At 39.1% G+C, this 20,974-nt stretch overlaps 1 pseudogene; it reads right to left on the bottom strand.

The window, feature by feature from the left end:
• Positions 1-2,995: 2,995 nt before the first annotated feature.
• LOC114697984 lies at positions 2,996-3,151 on the bottom strand (annotated as a pseudogene).
• Between the last annotated feature and the right edge of the window lie 17,823 nt (positions 3,152-20,974).

Raw genomic sequence — 20,974 nt, 5'->3', positions numbered from 1 at the left:
ACCAAATATAGGAACTAGGGGCTTGTCATTGTCATTCTTTGTTTTACCCACTGTAACTTAATTAGCTGTTTGTTTCTTAAATTCTTCGTGTTAGTAACTCACACCTTATTCTATGAGTTATTTCTGGTCTCTTTCCTCTAACTTGAAAAGGATAACAGGGATGAAAGAAAAAACTAATGCTGCCTCCATTGTCTGGGGTTTTTAGACTGACGATGTTGAATAAATTTGACTCAGAAGGAAAAAAAAAAAACACTTTCTGAGTAATATGCTCTTGGATCCAGTAGGTTAAATGATTATTGCAAGAATAAAGACACAAAACATCTCAATGGCATGGGGATGGTAGAGGATACTATCAGGTAATGATGTTGTTGAGGTTGGGGCAATGTTAACTCTTTAGTCCTAGTTAAATTACTTTTTTGCTGGAAATCCTCAGTAAATACCTCAAAAGGAAAAGGAAAATAAATGTGAAGAAGAAAACTAGTGTATTTAAAACCTACTTTTTTCATGAGATAGAAAATCCAGAAAATAAAAATAGGAAAATACTTTTATTTTATTCTGAGTTTATCTTATTTAAAGATGGGTCAAAGCAATGATAACAGCATGTACCTGTAACCATGAAACCACAACATTCAAAGACTCGGTGGAAGAACGTATTTCTGAAAAAGCTTCTACCAGCTGATCTCAATTGTCAACCAGAATACACTGAGCAATGCCTTTGGGGTGTTCTTGCAAATTATAGGCAAGTAGGACAATGTGGGGGGAGTGGAAACTCACTCTGAGTACAAGTGGCATCATCCAATATGGTGGGCATACAGATAGAACAAAAACAGAAAAGAGAAGCAGCCAGTTAGTGAGGCCAAGCTTGATTGAGTCTTCCTGAAATGTTGCCATCATCATGGGCATTAGGCCACAGCTTCTTTAGCCTGCCAAGGTAGACTAACACCAGCTTCTGATTCATGTCATTGGTCCTTCTTGTTCTGAGGCATCCGACTTCTTAGACTGACATCTCTGTGGTCCTCCAGCCTGCAGACATCCATTGTGTGACTACTCTTCCTCTGATTGTGTAAACCAGTCAAATAAAGTTTTTACAATATTAAACACATGGTTATTATCTCTATGTGAGGATTAGTCCCAGAGAAATTCAAGAATTTATTTTTGTTGTAAAAGTAGTTGACTAGAAGAGCATGAAATTAAGAGAGTTTCAATTGTCTAAAGAGTATATATATATATATATATATATATATATATATATATATATTGCACACATATAACTAATACATTTTGCATATACCTATCAGAAGCTTCACTGAAACTGGATTACACAGCAATGGGCAGGGTGTTACTCTGAGCATTTGCACAAAAGATGGACATGTTCTGGGTGAGTAGTTCATTTCCAGGTCAACTATACTAAAATCACACAATTTTCTCTATCCCACTTGCTACCTTCTCTTTGGACTTGGTATCCTTATGTTCACAATATATATGACCATATGTCCTTAGAGTCTGTCACTATCCTCTAGGACACCTTGCCTCCCCAAATAGGAGAAACAAAAACCTATCAAAGCAAAGACATTTCTTTCCCCAAAAACATTGCAAGATCTTTGCTCAGATCTTATTGACTATAACTTAGTACTGTGTCCATCTTGCCCCTTGGAGAGCATTATGGCCAAGAGGTTGAGTGAGCTTCTGGATTCACACAATCAGAGCTCACACCTGGAGCTCAGAAGGAGATGGATGGAACCCTGAATTAAACCTCACTGTGCACCTGGCAAGAAGCAGTAGTTGATGCTGATTTTTCCTTAGGAAGTCAGTTATGTGAGGATTTTACATGCTGACCAAGAAGTCCAACTAGAATACATAAGCAAGCATACAGTCTTGATGATCAAGGCATCAAAGCTGGTGACAGTGTAGGGAGAATAAGTTGAATAGGTTGATGGGTTGTCATCCTTCATTCCCCTCCCCCACTGCCTCATTTCTTACTTTCCCAAGTACATACAAGCCACGTAAAAGTAAATAATAGTTCATCAATTAGCTACCAAGAAGGATTGTAACATCATACTCTTTATAAAAACTAATAGTGACAATATTGACTATATTCCAATGTTATTAACCTGCTGCTGAGAAAACAAATAAGAAGGAATAAGAAGTTATTCCAACATTACAGACTAGGACTTTAGTAATTCAGAACAGGAACATCAAAATAAGTTCATTAAGTTAGACTCAATCTTAAATAAACTTCTACAGTCTAATAATCCATATCACCTTCAGCTTAACTGTATTAACTATAATACCAAAATATAATACCACATGCATTACGTATTATATAGGTTAATCTATAACCATATAAATCTCTAAACTCTGTACTTTTTTATGTAGCAAATTATGACTAAATAAATGGCAGCATTTCCTAGGAATACCACACTAAGATCAAGTTTATTAGAAAAGACTCTGCTATAATTTCCAAAAATATTGAGTATTGATACTAAGTTTGGGACAATTAAAACTAGTGAGATAGGAATGCTGTTTGGATACACAGTGAGAGACCTTTACTTGTCTGTGTTCTTAGATCTACAGCTTGATGTGAGCAATGATATTTTCAATCATGTCAGCTTACTGTTGATGGAGGAGGCTGGAAGGCATTTGTTTGAGTCTTGATTTTTGCAGACAATAGTATTTTTTTAAAAATTTATCTTTTTTCTTCAAAAATAAGTCCCTTAGAATTTTGACATTATTTACAGTTCCATCAACACTCACAGAGGTGGATATCACGGGCCTAAGGACACAGTATGACCACAAGGCATCTTTTTTCATTTCCCAAATAGTTTTATTTTTCAGCTATTGAGGTCAGTTCCCAAAGCCCAACTCATTCTTAACAAGTAGAGTTTTATGTCCCTTTAATCATTCTTACATCTTTTTGAACCAATTCATCTGCAGACAGGAGGAGAAACTGTCACCAGGTTATTCATGCCATAAATCCATATGTGACTCCCAATCCTCATATGCTGTCCAAGTTCTTTAAGATATATGGAGGGACTCACAGCAGGGCCACATAGACGAGGAAGTTCAGAATGGAGGAGATCACATCCTCCCACATCTTCAGTTTCATCTCCTCAGGGGCCAGCTTCAGCACAAGACCCTGGATCCAGAACATTGCAGCTCTGCCTCCAAAGCTTGTAGGATCTACACACTCTGTTCTCCTCCAGTGACTGCCTTACACCTATAACTCAACCTGCTGGAAAATCTCCTTAGGGAGTAAGTTATCTGGAAAATCCAGGCAACCAAAATGGAGGAGAATCATGACCATTTTGTTTGTGAGCAATTCAGCATCCTGCTATAACTTATCAATTACAGAATCACAGAGTGCCACACAGTGGTACTCATAGCTGTCTACATGTGATAGCCCAGATTGAGTGGTCAGGAGTCACAAAAAGAGATAAGACAAATTTCTGTGAATTGAATCTCTTGATCCACAAGAGACATTATCTCCTGGGAGATTATGAGATTGTGGAGACATACTTGTCCATGTGGTAAAAAGACACTAGACATGCCTCCCACCCCTACCTCAACACACACACACACACACACACACACACACACACCACACACACACACACACACACACCTCAAACAATATATATTAGAATATTAGGATAACTATAGCTATTATTAACTTGACAATCAGGGTTCTATATCACCAAAATAATTTTGGATCATCTATACAGTTGACATACACCATCCTGTCTGGTTTCTAGGTTTACAGATCATAAATGATGCATGTAAACAGGACAGGGCATTTAAATGCAGTTTTTTTTCTTGTATCATGCATTGGGCCACAGTGGTAAAAAATTACTTATGATTCTTTTTTTCTTTTTTGGTATTTAAGATGTTATGAGCTGATTGAACTGGAGTCTGTCAACGAAACTTTCACAGAAGATTCGTAGACATTTTTCTCTTTGGTTTAATTAATGTGAGCCTGTACTAAAAGTAAAATACTTCAGAGCAAAGTTGGGTATAGATACTTCAATGTATACGGCAGATGGGCCTTGCATACTTATTCTTCTATTTATTTTTATATGTCATATACTTTGAGTTTAGCATCCACTGCTGCCACCCTGAAATAAATTGAAATAATGTTTTCAGGAGAATAACAGATAACATTCATTGGTTCCTAGATTGTATTCCTGTGGATAAGAAACTCCTCACAAAAAAAAAAATAATATTCTGCTGGAACAGCAAGGATTTCAGAATTTCTCTGAATGAAATTCATCTTATCCAGAATCAAAGTCTGGCTTTTTCTCTGGTTAGATTCAAATCTCAGAAAACTCTAATTTAGGGCTAAAGAAAAAAGAAAATAGGATTTTTTTAAATTAGTTTTTTGTTGAGCGTGGTATCACATGCCTTTATTCTAGCACTTCAACAGGTAGATCTCTGTGAATTCAAAGCTACCCTGGTCTGTAATAGTGGGTTTCATGACAACCAGTCACTTAAGGGAGACCCTGTCTCAGAAAATAGATTAATAATAATAATAATAATAATAATAATAATAATAATAATAAATAGTTCTTTGATAACTTTATACAGCTTATTTTGATCACATTCACTCTCCTCCAACTTCTCCCAGCTCCAACCACCTTTCTCTTCCCAACCAACTTTGGTAACTCTTTTTTAATTTCATCAAGTCCAATTTGTGCTGCTCATATACTCTTGGATGTATGGGCTTCCACTGGAGGATGGACAACCTGTTAGGAGCCACACCCTTAAAGTAAATTGACTCTCCCTCTCCCATCATGTGTCTATTGCAAATAGCTGTCAGAATTTAGAAATAAGACCATATTGCTGATGATACTACATACTTGTGTCATAAAACATGAGAAATAGTCCATACTCATCTGGAAGCTTCATTCCCTATTGGATAGCTTTCATAGTGCTGGGAGAGGCTCACATGCTATGGTAGAAGAAAAGCAATAATCAATCTTACCCATCTGTAAATACTGATAACTAGAGTAATTATAGACCTTGCAGGACCTGCCCACTGGTGCAATAATATCATTAATGTCATGGAAGGAACTGACCACTTTGTGATTGGATTTAAGGTCCGCTCCCCAAGATGAAACATATATTTGCCACTGCTGCCGAGGCCAAGAGGAGACTAGAAAAAAATAAAAAAATGAAAATAAAGGACCTATTTGCTTCTCTCTGTCCTCAGGTCTAGCCAAGATTCATTTTCTTTCTCATTGAACTGGTGGAAGTAGCTAACATACTGTGATGGTCTGAAATCTTTTTATCTGGTCTCTTTTCCTATCTACCTCATTTCAATCAAACTAGATAAATTTCTGCATCACAGGACAGCATAAGAAGCATTTAACCAGCTGGTATGATCCATTAAGAAGACTGTTGTCATCCATATCTGAAAATGATATGTTCTCACTGGCCACCATCCTACCTCACTGCAGCCAATTTCCCCTCAATGCCTTATTGCTGTACCCATTTCTGGTACAACATTAAATACAGAAATAAAAATTCCAGCTTAAATTGGCTAAAATAAGAAGAACAATATACAGTCCCACATATCTAGATAGCTTGGATGCCATGGGTGCACTGGTTTACTCTTGAGACTATCGTATTAGGTCATGATCTGGTTGGCTTCACTCTTTTACATCCCACAAAGATAAGTCATTACAAACATTTCATGAGGAAGAGACTCCATGGATTTTCCTCACCTTGTTCCAAGTTTTCTTCCTCTATATTATTTTTCTGTCAACCTCCCCACCTTATCCAAACTCTTAGCTGAGCTCCAGCCTCCTAAGCCATCCTCCAATTGCCCTCCTGAAAGAACACAGCCTCTTCATCAGAGGATATCTTGATGCTCATCAGATAATTTCTTGCAGCCTCAGTCATGTTCAAATTTGATGCAGGTAAGTATTTTTATGCACATTCCTTCTGTCTGTGAGAATGAATTGACTTCTTCAGTGAAAATTCTTTTTTTCTACCAATCTGGTTATTCCTGATATGCTACATGCTAAGGATAATATTGAAAGAAAGCCATTAATTTTAATAACTAAAAAAACACTTCATGATGGAGAAAAGCTTCATGATTGGCATGCTACAGACAAGCTCTATAATGCAGTGGCTACCAGAAATTGTGTAAGGAGACACAGGTCTCCTTTCTGCCCCTCCAGGAACACAGAGGCCACATCAGTCAGTTACAGGCTAGACTTTTGTTTCCAGGATGTATCTAGCAAAATGTCTCTGTTTAGACCATCTTTGTGATATATAAATATATTATTTCCTGGAGGCAATTTAATATGTATACATTTTAATAAATTTAATAAATAAATCAATAGATAAGGAAATAAGATAAATAACTATGATATGCTTAAAATACAGAAATGAATAAAGTAGGCATGACCTTTCTGTTTCTGAATTTTAAGAGTTAAACTGAGGAAACAACATTTTAAGGTGAAAATTCAAATTATGAAGGAAGTCATGTAGAAAACAGAGAGAAAAATTTGGTTCTATTTGTCCCATTCTCACCAAGACACAATGCACCTTTGTTCATACATAATGAAAGGGTTTTACTGGAAGCTACACTAAGAGGTGTGGAACAGGCTTGGGGACAAATTAGGATTGTCGAGGAAGAATGTTACTTCTAAATATAAGGTTGAGGTGAAAATATTTTTTTATAGATAACATAAATGGACAAGAAGCTGGCTACCATCCACTTGATATTAAGAATTGTGAAGTATCAAATTCTGGGACAAAGCTCCTAGATTAGAGCAACCTCATCCTCCTCCTGTCTTACTACAACATTTGTCAGGGTAGCTATATTAGTCACTTTTTATTGCTGTGAAAAAACAATTTGACCAAGGCAATTTATAGAAGAATGAGTTTATTGGGCTTGCGATTCCCGAGAGTTAGAGTCCACGATGGGGGAGTGAAGGTTTAGCGGATCAAGGGCATGACAGCAGGAGAAGGAGGCTGAAAGCCCTCATCTTGAACCTCAAGCACAAGGCAGAGAGATAAATCCAAATGACAGGAGTCTTTAAACTCTCCAAGCCAACCCTCCTCCACACACACACACAGTGACATACTTCCCCCAGCAAGGCCACACCTACACCTACCTAAATAGTTCTACTAACCTAGGACCGAATATTCAAACATTGGAACCCATGGGGGCCACTCGTATTCAAACCACAGTAGTGATAGTGGAGTGCACTGCTGAGAACAGTTAAGGTAACTATTATAACTGTAAAAAGCACACTTAACATTTGGGCCATACCCTCCCTGTGGTACAAATGCACACATATGCACGGGTGTAGGTGTGCTGCATACATTTATGAATGCATTTGAAGGTCAGAGTTAGATGCCAAATGTGTTTTTCAGTTTCTCGCCACCTTATTTTCTGAGCCAAAGTCTCTCATTCAACCTGGAGTCCACTAATTGTGCTATCCTGGCTGGTCAGTGAGTTCCAAGAATCTACCTATTTCTGTGTTTCCAGGGTTAGGATGACGGGAGCAGGCCATCACACCTGAATTTTTTATTTTAATGGGTGTTTCGGATTTTCTCTCAGGTTGTGGTGGTTTGAAGGAAAGTGCCCCCCAAAGGGAGTGGCACTATTAGTAGGTATGGACTTGTTGGAGGAAGTGTGTCACTGGGAGGCAGGCTTTGAGGTCTTGTATATGTTCAACTTCCAGTGTCTCAGTCCACTTCCTGTTACCTTCTGATCAATATGTATCCAGCACCATGCCTATCTGCATGCTGCCATAATGATAATGGACTAGACCTCTGAAAATGTAAGCCACCCCCATTCAATGTTTTTTCTTTATAAGAATTGATATAATCATGGTGTCTCTTCTCAACAATAGAAACCCTAAGACACAGGTCCTCCTGATTGCATGACAAATACTTTGCTAATAGAGCCATCTGCCTAGGCATTTTTGTTTGTTTAGCAATATGTATCCCAAGTTGGCCTTAGACTTGATATGTATCCAAGGATGATTTTGAACTTATCCTTCCTTCTCTACCTACTGAGCGCTGGGATTGGAGTATGTACTACCAGTTTAGGCGATACTAATAGAACCCAAGGTTATATGCATGCTAGGTAGATGACATTCTACCAATGGAGCTGCATTCCTAACCCACAATTCCCTTTATAATTCATGTTTATTTTGAAGCATTGAGAGATCCTCATGGTGTACTGAAGCCATGTAGCCAATAATAACTTTCTAATAACAATACATCTAGAAACATGGCTACTAAATTTTAAGACATAATCCTGGGTACAGGCAGAATGCAAGGATTTTATATCTCTTCCTCCTGTACCACCTCTTATTTTTCTACTTTGTAGTTTTCTGTCTTGAAATTCTATATTGTTCATTTCTAAGAGAAAATATCTCCCATCACCAAAATAAAAATACTAATTTAACGAGAACAGCTTCCTTTATGAAAAACATGCAAGATTTCTCTCCACTGTCCCTTAGGCTTGATCACATGGCTTGTTGACAGTTTCTGGTTGTGTGTCTCTCCCTGGCGTCTACCTCTGCAGCAGTCTTCCCTGATACTCCCCACTAGGACTTCATGTTCTCAAACTAATCACCGTTTCTAAAATCCAGCTTGCTCTTTCAAGCCTCCCTGTCTCCATTTAGGCTATTTCCAGTGAGTAATATTTTTATCTTTGCCATTCCATTAGACTTTATTTGTATCAGGAATCTTGCCTGGTACTGTTTCCTTCTACTTATAGAAGGTACAGTGCTCTGCCCTGTGTCTCTAAGTTCAAGTGAACATGATTCTTGACTTATCTTCTTGGTGCTCTGGAGCCTTCACATGAAGTTGATTCCTGATTAGCATTGTTAAACTAAGTGAAGTCCAGTTGCGGGAGGGGAGCTGCTGAGAAAAAGAAAAGGGACAAAGAAGTTTTCTGGACCCACATGTGGGTATTTCTCCATTACTACTTTTTTATTTTAAAAGATTTTTTTATTCATTTTACATACCAACCACATATCTTCCTCTCATCTCTCCTCCCACTCCCTCAACCCCACCTCTCATCCCCTCCTCCAAAAGGGTAAATTCTCCCATAGGTGGACAGCAAAGTCTAGTACACTCAGTTGAGGCAGGACCCAGCCCCTCCCCCACTGCTTCAAGTGTGAGCAAGGTGTCTGGCCATAGGTAATGGGATTCAGAAAGCCAGCTCATACACCAGGGAGATCACACTGCCAGGGGCCCCTCAGACAGACCCAGCTACACAAATGTCTCTCCTATGCAGAGGGTCTAGTCCGGTCCCATGCAGGTCCCATGCAGACCACAGCTGTAGGTCTAAAGTCCATGAACTCCTATGAGCTTGGTTCAGTTGTCTGTAGATATACCCACCATGATCTTGACCATATGGTCTTGCTCATATGGTCTCTCTTCTCTCTCTTCAGCTGGATTCCTAGAGCTCAGCCTGGTTGGTTGTGAATCTCTGCATGTGCTTCCATCAGTTACTGGATAAAGGCTCCATGTCTCCATCACTATTTTAATGTCTTGTAATGTTTCCAGAAGAGACTCATCCCACAGAAAGCCCCCTCCCCCACTTCTGTACTAATAAACACAACATAGTCTCACTGGTGAGTGACTTGCTTGAGATGGCGCCACCATCCTCACACTGGCTTGACAGATGTAGTTTAGTTTTTAAACCAACGAAGAAAATGAAGTGCAGTGGCAATCAGAAAAGTCAGAAAGCATGCATTTGAGAAAGGAAAAGAGCACAGGTGTCAGATTCTAAGTCTCAAGACACACATGGATGGTGGTTTGTTTCTGTCACCGTTCACCAAATCACAGTGGACTCCAGTTGTTTGTATCTTCTCTGCTTCTACATCAGTCATTCTTCCCTGTGTCTCTTGACATCTCACGGCCGTCACTGTTTTCCTGACCTTCTTTAGGCCGTCGCTGACTCCTAGGAGTGTGTGTGGACTGTCATACCCCTCAACCTGCTGCTCTGTTGCCTGCTTCTCAGTCTTGCCAAGCAGCCTCGCAGCCAGCAGACTAACTGTGTAGAGTGGGCTCTGCTCGTGAGACTGTGTGAGAAAGTCTTCAGTTGTCCGGTCATCTACTGAGTGAAATCCCGGAGACTTAACTTAGACAGTCAACATTCTCCACCGCCCGTTTCAGTGTGTTTTTCTCATATAAGGTAAAACTGGACCCCTTTTACTAAAACACCCCAATTCTTATAAACAGCCCAGTTAATTTCTTCAGCTGATAATTATATCTGTGTCCCCAGGATTTTCTTATTTTTGTTTATATTGTGATTTTTTGAAGCAATGTTTTATGTCTTCCCATTCATATCATATAGTTGTGAATGATATCGTTTTGTCTCAGATGACTGTAATACTGTTATGTATAGAGCAAACAATCAGTTTGTTTGTTAAATAAGGTATTTGAGGGTCCTTTCACAAATATCTTTCCATAAACTTCTTAAAGGATATTCATTAGGGTTTATTTAGCAAGCATGTTCAATTTCAAAACAAGAACAACTACGTGATTCTCTGTTACAGAAATGTAAATTATATTTAAGATGGCAGATAAGATAATCATTTTGTTGAGTCCAGATTGTATTAGTGATATAATCTCATGTAAGGCATAAGTAGGTCAACTCCAGAATGGTGGCTGTGAGGGAGTAAGCAATGGGATTCTGCTGCTCATTCAACATAAAGTTTCAGTTTGATAAGATAAATAAGTTCTAGACTTCTACATGATGTCTATTGTTCATGCTATATTATGCATTTTCATTAAAAAGAAAGATATTTTGTTAAATTTTTTTTACCAAACAAAAATAAGGAAGAAACAAATAAGAATCATGAGATGATAGGAAGACATTTCGAGATATCATATTTCGTCCCTTGATTGATTTGAGGGCATCATTGGTGTCTGCAGAAATCTGTAACTTCTCTCTCCAATGACAACCAGTAGACATGACAACTGACCCGTTATATTTCTGTCACTAATTTAAAAATAGGTTACCTTACAGGTTTTTGTGTACATATGATTTCCTGTTTGTGTTTTTATGGGATTTCTCTGTGTGAAACATGGATATCACCGTATCTATACGTTTCTAGAGATTTTTTGGATCTTTTCCTTATGTTTGTTTGTTTGTTATGTTATATTCTGTTTTTTTTTTTTTATCTTCTACTTTTTTGTTAGATGCTTATTTGTATTCTAAAGAGAGAGAAAAAGAAAGGGTGTGACTTTAGGTGAGTGAGGAAGAAGGGAGGATCTGGGAGGTGTTTGGGGAGGTGAGAATATAATCAGAATGTATTATATGAAAAAACCTCAATTAAAAAATAAAATAAAATAAATAATATGGATGCTTCTAAATGGTGTTTATTTGGTGTTGGCGCCATCTTGTGGTAAATGTAGGTAGTGCTCAGCTAAGGAGAGCTTGGACAGTTAATGTTGGGACAGGCAGGGTTCATCACCTGATCCAACATTCTCTATTAATTAGGGAAATAAGTCAAAATTTGAAACTAAGAATCTTCCCATAGTCTATATTAGGATGAACACTTCTTATGTGAAATGTACTTACCTCATGTCATCCACCACAATAGGAGGATATGGAAATGAAGTAAAATATGACGGACAGATAGAGGAATTCTTCTATGAAGGGGATTGTTACAGTAATTTAAAATAATAAAAAAATCACTATGATTAAGTGAAATGAGTTTTTGCTTAGGAGAGGTAAAATGTGCATTGGATTTCGAAAGCTCTGTAGGTTTGGATGGCTAGAAAAGCCAGGACAGGACATTGACTGTGAAGAAAAGGAGAGGAGAAAGACTGTGTTAAGGAACAGAGAGCATGGGACAGGATGAAACCGAAGGCAGTGTTAAATCACAAGTAAAATGCCAATCGACTACGAAGGAATGGTTTAAATCTACAGATGTAAGGCACTGTGTCCAGCTAGTACCACACATGAAATTGGAAGCAAAAGCTCGGAGCTAGTCATTTCAGTTCTTGAATAATCACAGCCAGGCTTGAAAGTAATAAGTATATATCCAAAGCAAGTAAGAAAAAAATATTATACTGCTGTGTCAGTGAGTGCTTCTGGCTTGGTAAAATGTTTCCACTGAGAGCTTGTTAATGGATTTAAAATGCCTAATATTTCAAATAACTTAAAGGAATGTGAACACAGTGTGTTTTGGAAAATTGTGTTAGATGATTTACAAAGTATCTATAAATGACAAGACACTGGCTCAGGTGACAAGGGTCATCGCAGGATGGCATTGCATGGAAAACAATCATTCCTAAGTAGTTCATATTACTTAACATTATTTGTGATTTTTTATTTAAAATTTTTTTCATTTTGCATACCAACCAGTGTTCCCCTTCTCCTGTTCTCCCCACCTCTCCCCCACCCTGCTCCCCATTCACTCTTCACAGGGGGCAAGGCCTCCATTGGGGAGTCAACACAGACTGGCATACCAAGTTGGGGCAGGCTAAGGCCCTCCCCCTGCATCAAGGCATGCCACCATTAGCAATGGGCTCTAAAAAGCCAGTTCATGTACCCAAGATAGGTCCTGGTCCCACTGCCAAGGGCCCCACAAACAGATCAAGCCACACAACTATCACCCACACAAAGACGTGACCTCTCTGTGTAGTCCTGACTGGCCTGGAACTCACTATGGAGAGCAGGATAATCTTGAGCTCATAGAGATCCTTCTGTCTCTGCCTCCCAACTGCTGAGATTAAAGGCACATATGTCCCTATGCTCAGCCATTGTACATAATTATGTAAATAACTAAAACAACAACAAAGTAGGATGAGGGTAGCCATGCTGTTTGCTTTCCTTTTGTATTATTGAATCACATTTACTTTGTCTTGGTTAATCTGTGTCCAAGATAGCGTTTCTCAAGCATGATTCTTTCATAATGAGAAAATCCAGCACAGGAGACTGAATACATAAAAGAAATTTTTTACATCTAGTTGATTTTAAGTATTTGTGTACTGCACGATCTAGCCTTGAAATGAAGTAGGAAACACCCTTTGTCCTTGCTTCTGCATGCCTTGAGAACAATCTAGGTTTCTGTGATGCACAACAATGTAAGATCATAGACATAAGTCAAACTATTGTCTGAATAGTTAGTAGTTTTGTTACATTTGTCTTGTAAGCCATTGTGGTCTCGCTCATTTGAGACTCCAACTGCACCATAAAAATCTCTTGGCATATTTATTTGGTTATCTAAAGTTTATTGAGTTGGATTAATTTAACAAGTGTCTCTCCAGCCACAAATCAGTAACTTGGTATTTAAATTTTTAAATCATGGCCATTTTATAGTATCTGAAAGGATAAGAAGGCTAGGCTTAACCATCATCCTCTTAGAGAATTTTCATGTTGTCCATTCTCTTTACTTTCTCATATACTGTTAGCATCATCCTATGTAAGCTAAAAATGAGCAAATCTTGGAACTGCCTACAGTGGGGTGGAATGCTATTACTGAACTATTTGCAGAGAAATTGACATGTTTAAAATGGTCGCATTCCTATTCAACAATTGGAAAGGCTTGCTACCTGGCCTCTCAATAGCATTTAAACATTTTCCCGTACATGAACACATTTCATAAAGTTTGAAATTTTAAGATACTTTTAAATTCTAATTTTCTAACTCAATTAATTTTTAATTTTTAAACTGTGCTGAGAAAAATTACACCTGTTTTGTTTTCTGTTTTTGCAATAAGTTTTTTAAATAAATATTTTTTTGTAATTAATTTAAATTTACATATCAGACATGGATTCCCCTGTCCTCCCTCCTCCCACCCCCCCAGCCTTCCCTCCCCCAACCCAGCCCCCATTCCCACCTCCTCCAAGGCAAGGTGTCTCCCCTGGGGATTCAGCCCAGACTGACCTGTCCTTGGTGCATAAGCTGGCTTTTTTTTTTTCATTTTTTAAAAATATTTATTAAATTTAATTTTACATATCAGTCATGGATTCCCTTGTTCTCCCCCTCCCATCCCACCCCCACGCTCCACAGCACCCCAGCCTTCCCCCAGCCCACCCCCCAATCCCATCTCCTCCAGGGCAAAGACTCCCCCGAGGATTGAGTTCAACCTGGTAGATTCAGTCCAGGCAGGTCCAGTTCCCTCCTCCCAGCTGAGCCAAGTGTCCCTGTATAAGCCTCAGGTTCCAAACTGCCAGTTCATGCACTGAGGACAGGACCCGGTACCACTGTCTGGATGCCTCCCAAGCAGATCAAGCTAATCAACTGTCTTATTTATCCGGAGGGCCTGATCACACCAGATCTCGTCTGATGAGCTGGCTTTTTGCAACCAGTTTTATGTGGAGTTTAATCTCTTCCCTTTTTTTGGTGCTTGAAAACTTTTGGCATTTGACAAGAAGGTTCATTGCTTTCAGGATTCAGATTCTCTGTAACATTCACCAGATTGCTTTGTCCATTCCACCATTTGGCCTTCTGTATATTCACTTTTCCCCATGATCTCATATGGGTGAGGAAAGTGAATTAACACCTTTAGCCACTTTTGTGTCACTTTGATCATGTGTGGTTTCTCTTATAAAAACTGGCCCTGCATAGACCCAAGGAATGCTCAATCATGCCACAAGGACACATGCTCAACTATGTTCACAGCAGCATTATTGTAATAGCCAGAACCTGCAAACAACCTAGATGTCCCTCAATCAAAGAATGGATAAAGAAAATGTGGCACATATACACAATGGAGTACTGCTCAGCAGAGAAAAACAATGACATCATGAAATTTGCAGGCAAATGGATGGAACTAGAAAATATCCTAAGGGAAGTAACCCAGACTCAGAAGGACAAACATAGCATGTACTCATTCATAAGTGGATACTAGATGTAAAGCAAAGGATAGCTAGACTACAACCCACAGCTCCAGAGAAGCTAGTTGACAAGGAGGACCCTAAGATGGACACATGGATCACCCTGGGAAGGGGAAATAGATGCAATCTCCATGAGTAAACTAGGGGCAATGAAGGGTAGGAGATGGAGATGAGAACCTAAGGGAACAGGATCGTCAAGCTGGAACAGGGACGGAGTGGGAGAGCAATGAAAGAGATACCATGATAGAGGGAGACATCATGGGGATAGGGAGAAACCTGGTGCTAGAAGTTCTCAGGAATCCACAAGGATGACTCCAGCTTAGACTACTAGCAGTAGTGGAGATGGTGCCTGAACTAGTTTAACCCAGTAATCAGATCGGTGAATACCCTAACTGTCATCATAGAGCCTTCATCCAGTAACTGATGGGAGCAGATGCAGAGATCCACAGCCAAACACCAAGCCAAGCTCCAAGAGTCCAGTCAAGAGAGAGAAGAGGAATTCTATGAGCAAGGGTCATCAAGACCATGATGGGGAAACCTACAGAGACAACCAAACCAAGCTAGTGGGAACTCATGAACTTTAGACCAGCAGCTGTGGAGCCTCCATGGGACTGGACTAAGCTCTCTGCATAAACAATACAGTTGTGTAGCTTGATCTGCCTAAGAGGCCCCCTGGCAGTAGGATCAGGATCCATCCCTGGTGCATAAGGTGGCTTTTTGGAGCCCACTACCTATGGTGAAACACCTTGCACAATCTTGATGCAGGGGGAAGTGCTTGGACCTGCCTCTGTTGAAAGTAGTGTAGCAAGCTCTGCTGACTCCCCATGAAAGGCCTTACCTTGTCAGAGGAGGGAATGGAGGAGTGGTTGAGGGGAGAAGGCTGGGGGGCTGGAGGAGGGAAGAGAGGAGGATCTGTGGTTGATATGTAAAATGAAAAAAAATAATAAAATAAATAAGTAATCAGCCTGTTTCATTTATTATTTTTGAAGTTTTAGCCGTGGGACTGTCTCCTGTCAATCATTATTTTGTTCCTCCTCATATTCTTCTATGCCATTAGTGCTTTGGGTCTGGATCAAACCTGGTCTGAAATGAAGTTATGATCTACATTGTGGCTGGTTCTTGCCAGGCATGCTCCTGTTCAGACTTCTCCTTCTAATCCTGATTAATCTCTTTGTTTTACATCTTTCCTGTAAAAAGAGTAAAGTTGAGCTTTTTAAAAGTAAGCCAGTCTGAGGAGCCCCCAGCTGGATCAGGCCCTCTGAATAGGTGAGACAGTTGATTAGCTTGATCTGTTTGGGAGGCATCCAGGCAGTGGGACCAGGTCCTGTACTCAGTGTATGAGCTGGCTGTTTGGAACCTGGGGCTTTTACAGGGATACTTGGCTCAGCCTGGAAGGAGGGGACTGGACCTGCCTAGACTGAATCTACCAGGTTGAACTCAATCCTTGGGGGAGCCTTTGCCCTGGATGAGATGGGAATGGGGAGAAGGTGGGAGGCGGGGGAGGTGAGAGAGGGGAGAGCAAGGGAATCCATGGCTGATATGTAAAATTATATTAAATTATAAAATAAAAAAGTAAGCCAATCTGTATATTCTCTTAATAAGTAGTTTGTTGACATTTATTATTGTGACTGAAAAGTTTATTTGGAGGTTTATTATCTGGTCTTGTTCTGAACTTACACCTTTAAAAAATATTTGTTATCATTATCAATGTGGGAAATGTAAATCAAAGTTACTTTATGCTTCCAATTCACGCCATGCAGGATTCAAACAGCAACAGCAAAGTAACAAATGTTAGTGAGAATGCAGGAGGGAGCAGGAACCCTTATCCACTGCTCTCGGGGATTGTAAATAGTGTGTAGAGGTCAGTTTGGAGGCTCCTGAAATTAGAACTACCCTGTGATGTGCTATACCACTCCTGGGCATCCACCTCAAGGAAGTTATCTGCATACCTAAAAGACACACACACACCAACATCTATCACAGTGCTATTCACAGCAACCAAAGTCTAGAAGCAGCTTAAGTCCACATCAAAAGATCAGAAGATAAAGAAAGAAAATGTCACAGTTACACACACACACACACACACACACACACAACTATTGTTCAAACAAAACACAAAGAATGATGAAGCTGTCGTTTGCAATAAAATCAATGGCACTACAGATCACCACATGAGATGAGTCAGACACAGCAAGATGGGTGTCATATGTTTTCTCTAGTATATGGAAACAAACATACAAAAGGAAGTAGAACAGAGACTATTAGGGAAAGGGAAGAAGACTGGAGAATAGAGAAAGAGTAAAAAAGAAGATGGCAATGTTCAACACATAATAGATGCCTGTGATGAAGTACCAGAATGAAACACACTCATTTGTAATGTGTGCATTGATGAATATAATAGCTATAAAAAGAAAAGATATACAGATTGGGAAGGATAAATAGAGTATATCTGTCCAAAGATGATGTGATTGTCTCTGTAGAATCTGCACAGAAACTCCGTAACATTTAGGAGCATACCTAATTCAGTGTGAGTGAGACATATCTGCTGGAAACCTAAAAGTTGCATGAGAGAAACAGAATTCTTAAAGTATTGTGTTTATGGATGGAAAAGCCCAAAGGAAAACTATGTTGTGTTGTTTTATTTTTATAGTCCTTCTAATAATTTCATTCTGGAAGTCCTTTGATGTTTTAGATCTCAATTTTACTCTTTCCTCTCAATAAGTCATTTTTTAAACTTCCTAATATAGTAGAATAATTTTCTTTTGTTTCTGTAGTGCAGGAGATTGGGCCATTATGAAAACTAGGTGAACACTCTATCACTAAGCCATATCCCTAGCCACCATCTATATTGGGGATATTCTTCATCTTCCATTTCATTGCATTAAATCAATTATCTGCTACTGGTAGGTAATTGCCTGCTATGAACGATGATGAACATTCATCCACATTGCTCATTATCCTGCCTTCTCTCTCTTCTCTCACCTGATTTTAGCTGATCATGCTCTCGCTACTGATGATGAGTTTTATCAAGTAAATGTACTCCTCAAATCTTTAACTCAGTTTTCCAGATCCAAGTGGAATATTATATCTCTGGATGTGAAAGAATACACGAGCTCCCATCTTTTTTATCTCTCAAATCTGATTATTTATTTATTTTTACTTATCTATTTCCTGGGTGTCTATTCAGCATTTGCATTTCCCCTATGTTAATCATCAGACGTGTATTCATCATAATCACACTTGTAGATTCAATGCTTTCTACTGGTCCTTCCACTCTGAGTTTTCTGGTGGACTGATAGTCTCTTAATTGAATTGTGTTCTACACCATTTGTGTCTTTTGTTTGGACAACTGCTTGGCTGCTCATAAAACTTGGGTGATGTATTCCTTCCTAGAACACTGTAGGTCTTCCCCCACAGACCTCTGCTTTGGATATTGCTTTGGTAATGTGTATGTCTGGGCTGATTCTGTAGGAAGCTATTTGCTTGTTTGTTTGCTTGCTTGTTTGTTTGAGTTGCTCTCACTATGTAGTTCAAACTGTCCTTGAACTTGTGTTTCTCCTTCTTCCCCCTGTGAGGCAGAAAATCAAGAATTCTGTTACCATGTTTCCCTGGAATGAGCAAATGAAAAACCCTTCTCAGTTAAACTCTAAATAGCACACAAATTCCATGCAGGGACAGAGCTGGAAAAACACTCAACTTGCAATAAGGGCAGGTTTCACAGATAAGGATGTTTATGGTAGAACTGGAAAAACACTTGCCAAGTGTTTATGTGGAAGAGTAGGTTTTCAAGCTGATAAAACTGGCTTTATAAGGACATCAGCAAAGGAACCTACCTGGTACAAATGGATTTTCAGTTGATGAAATGTTAGGAGTAGGGATCTATAGGTACCTAACCGTACATTTCCTGGGGGGAAACTGCTCAGTATTTGCTAACTCCGTACTTTATAGAACAGAGCTGTCATAGATAATGGGCCTCAGCAGTGCTTCAAGGCTCCTTTCAACTCCCTTTGAAGCCGATAGTATTTTCCTAAATAACTGTGGTGGAGTCATGAAACAAAAGAGCCCAATTTGTAGCACTTTTCCTTATAAGCCAGTGTTCTATGTGCATCTGAGCTGTACTCATTCAAAGACTTCTGTGGGGGGTTGTTTTTTACAATGAAAATGATCTCCTACCAGCCTTTCTCTATAAACACCCTCTTTGTAGAGGTAAAACTTGTCATAGTGATTCATATTCCATCCATCTTTTCCATTTCTCAGATTCAAAAAGGTCCATGGTGGTCTCACAGGCAGTGTATGCCTATTGAGTTCCATGATAGCTTCAGCTTGGTGCTTGGAGAGATGGAAGGACCCAAAACAAAGTTCAGAAACCTGTGTTGAGGAAATACAGTGCAGATTCCTGAAATGCTAAGCTGGCTAGCACTAATAGGACCAGAAAGAGAAATGTCACAGGCAGGCAGAAAAGGAGAGCTCCCAAGAGCCACCGATTTCTCTAACTGGTATTTGAATATTGATCAACACATCTCCAAGGAACCTAGCAGGGCTGAGAGAAAGGAACAGGGAGGGTTCCTTTATGCAGCACCAAGAGTACTTCCTGTCCCATCAGCTAGAGTAAAGATAGGTCCTAATGTATGCATCACTGAGAAGAATCCTAAGAAAATGGGAATAAATGAGAGAATCAATAATTGGAATCAATAATGGGAATAAAAGTCCCTGTATTACAGGCTGTTCTGTGCTTAGCAAATACTGCTAGCTGGTTTCAAAATAACAGATTATCACTGCATGTTTAATTGCTCTCCTAATAGTACTCAAATATCTTTTGTAGGAAACTTTAAAAAATATTAAGGCCACAGCAGTATGAAATTTTATGTTCAATGCAAGCAAATCTTTTTATATGTGCAGAAAATCAGGAAAATGTGACCCAGAACTCTATATAACTGGATGCAGGATGTATCAGAAGGTGGCTTTGGATGATAAGGATACTAAGGCAAGTGTCCCAACTTGACAGTGTTCAGGAAGGCAGAAGATTTGGGGAAGTGGCTTGGTAGATGTTTTCTGTGAAAGCAGAAAGAGGTGAATTCAAATCCCCAGCACTCATGTCAAAAGCTTGGTATGTCTACATGTACTTTAACCCCGGTATTCGAGAGGGCAGACAGATGGATCCAGCAACTTCTTGGGCCAGTCAGTCTAGCTGTAACAGTGAAATTTGGGTTCAGTAAGAGACCCCGTCTCAAGCTTATAAAGTGCAGAGTCACAACAGAAGATATCTAATGTCCTCCTCTGGCCCCTGAACGAACACCCATGGGTGTACACAGCTTCACACACAGAGACAGGCACAAAGAAAGAAGTCAGAATCATAAACATCAACATAAAAATTATGTTGATGAAAATTAAATTAAATTAATAAAAATTAAAAAACACAGATCCCACTTCTAGACTACAGATCATATGAAAAGTTCATGCCATGGACCCTCTCTTCATTCTTGAACGGACTTAATCCTAGAAAAAGAAGGTGTCTTAGCCTCTGTTAATATAATTAAACCTATTACCAACAAGAGAGTAAAAATTATCTGACCATCCTGATAGAGAAATATTCTTTAGGTTCACCTGTGATAAAACATCTCACAAAAATAGGTGCAAATGGGAACATCTTCAAATGTCCAAAGAAGCAAGTGATCCCCACTTAAAACAGGGAGAAAACAAAGCCTCAACTCTAACTTACCCAGTGTGCCCAGACCACAATCATGGTACCTGAGGCACAGACAGCCTTCTTTGTCATTTCCAACCTAAATATCTCTGTTTCTTCCTTGTGTTCTATTGTACTTTCTGTGTCATCCATACAATCCTGAATTTAAAGAGTGAAAGCATCCTCACATTCTTCCTGCTCCTAAGGGGAAATTATTTAATATTTTATCATTTGGAACAGTTCCTAACTTTTCTTAAACTGAGCAGACTGTGAGTCACGGTGGATTAATTTATTTTTTCTAAATTTTTATTATTATAGAATTTTGTAAAGATTAATAAAGCACAGTTATATCGCATTCTCCTATGTTTACTAGTTCCTATTATTAACTCTTTGACATAGTTTCTATTTGTCATTTATTTCTGTTGCTTTCTCATGATGGCTGGACACACAGACACACTGACACACCAC

This window comes from Peromyscus leucopus, chromosome 3, assembly GCF_004664715.2.
Source record: "Peromyscus leucopus breed LL Stock chromosome 3, UCI_PerLeu_2.1, whole genome shotgun sequence".
Lineage (NCBI taxonomy): Eukaryota > Metazoa > Chordata > Mammalia > Rodentia > Cricetidae > Peromyscus > Peromyscus leucopus.
Note: the sequence above shows the minus strand (reverse complement) of the source record. Positions and strands in the feature narration are given on the sequence as shown.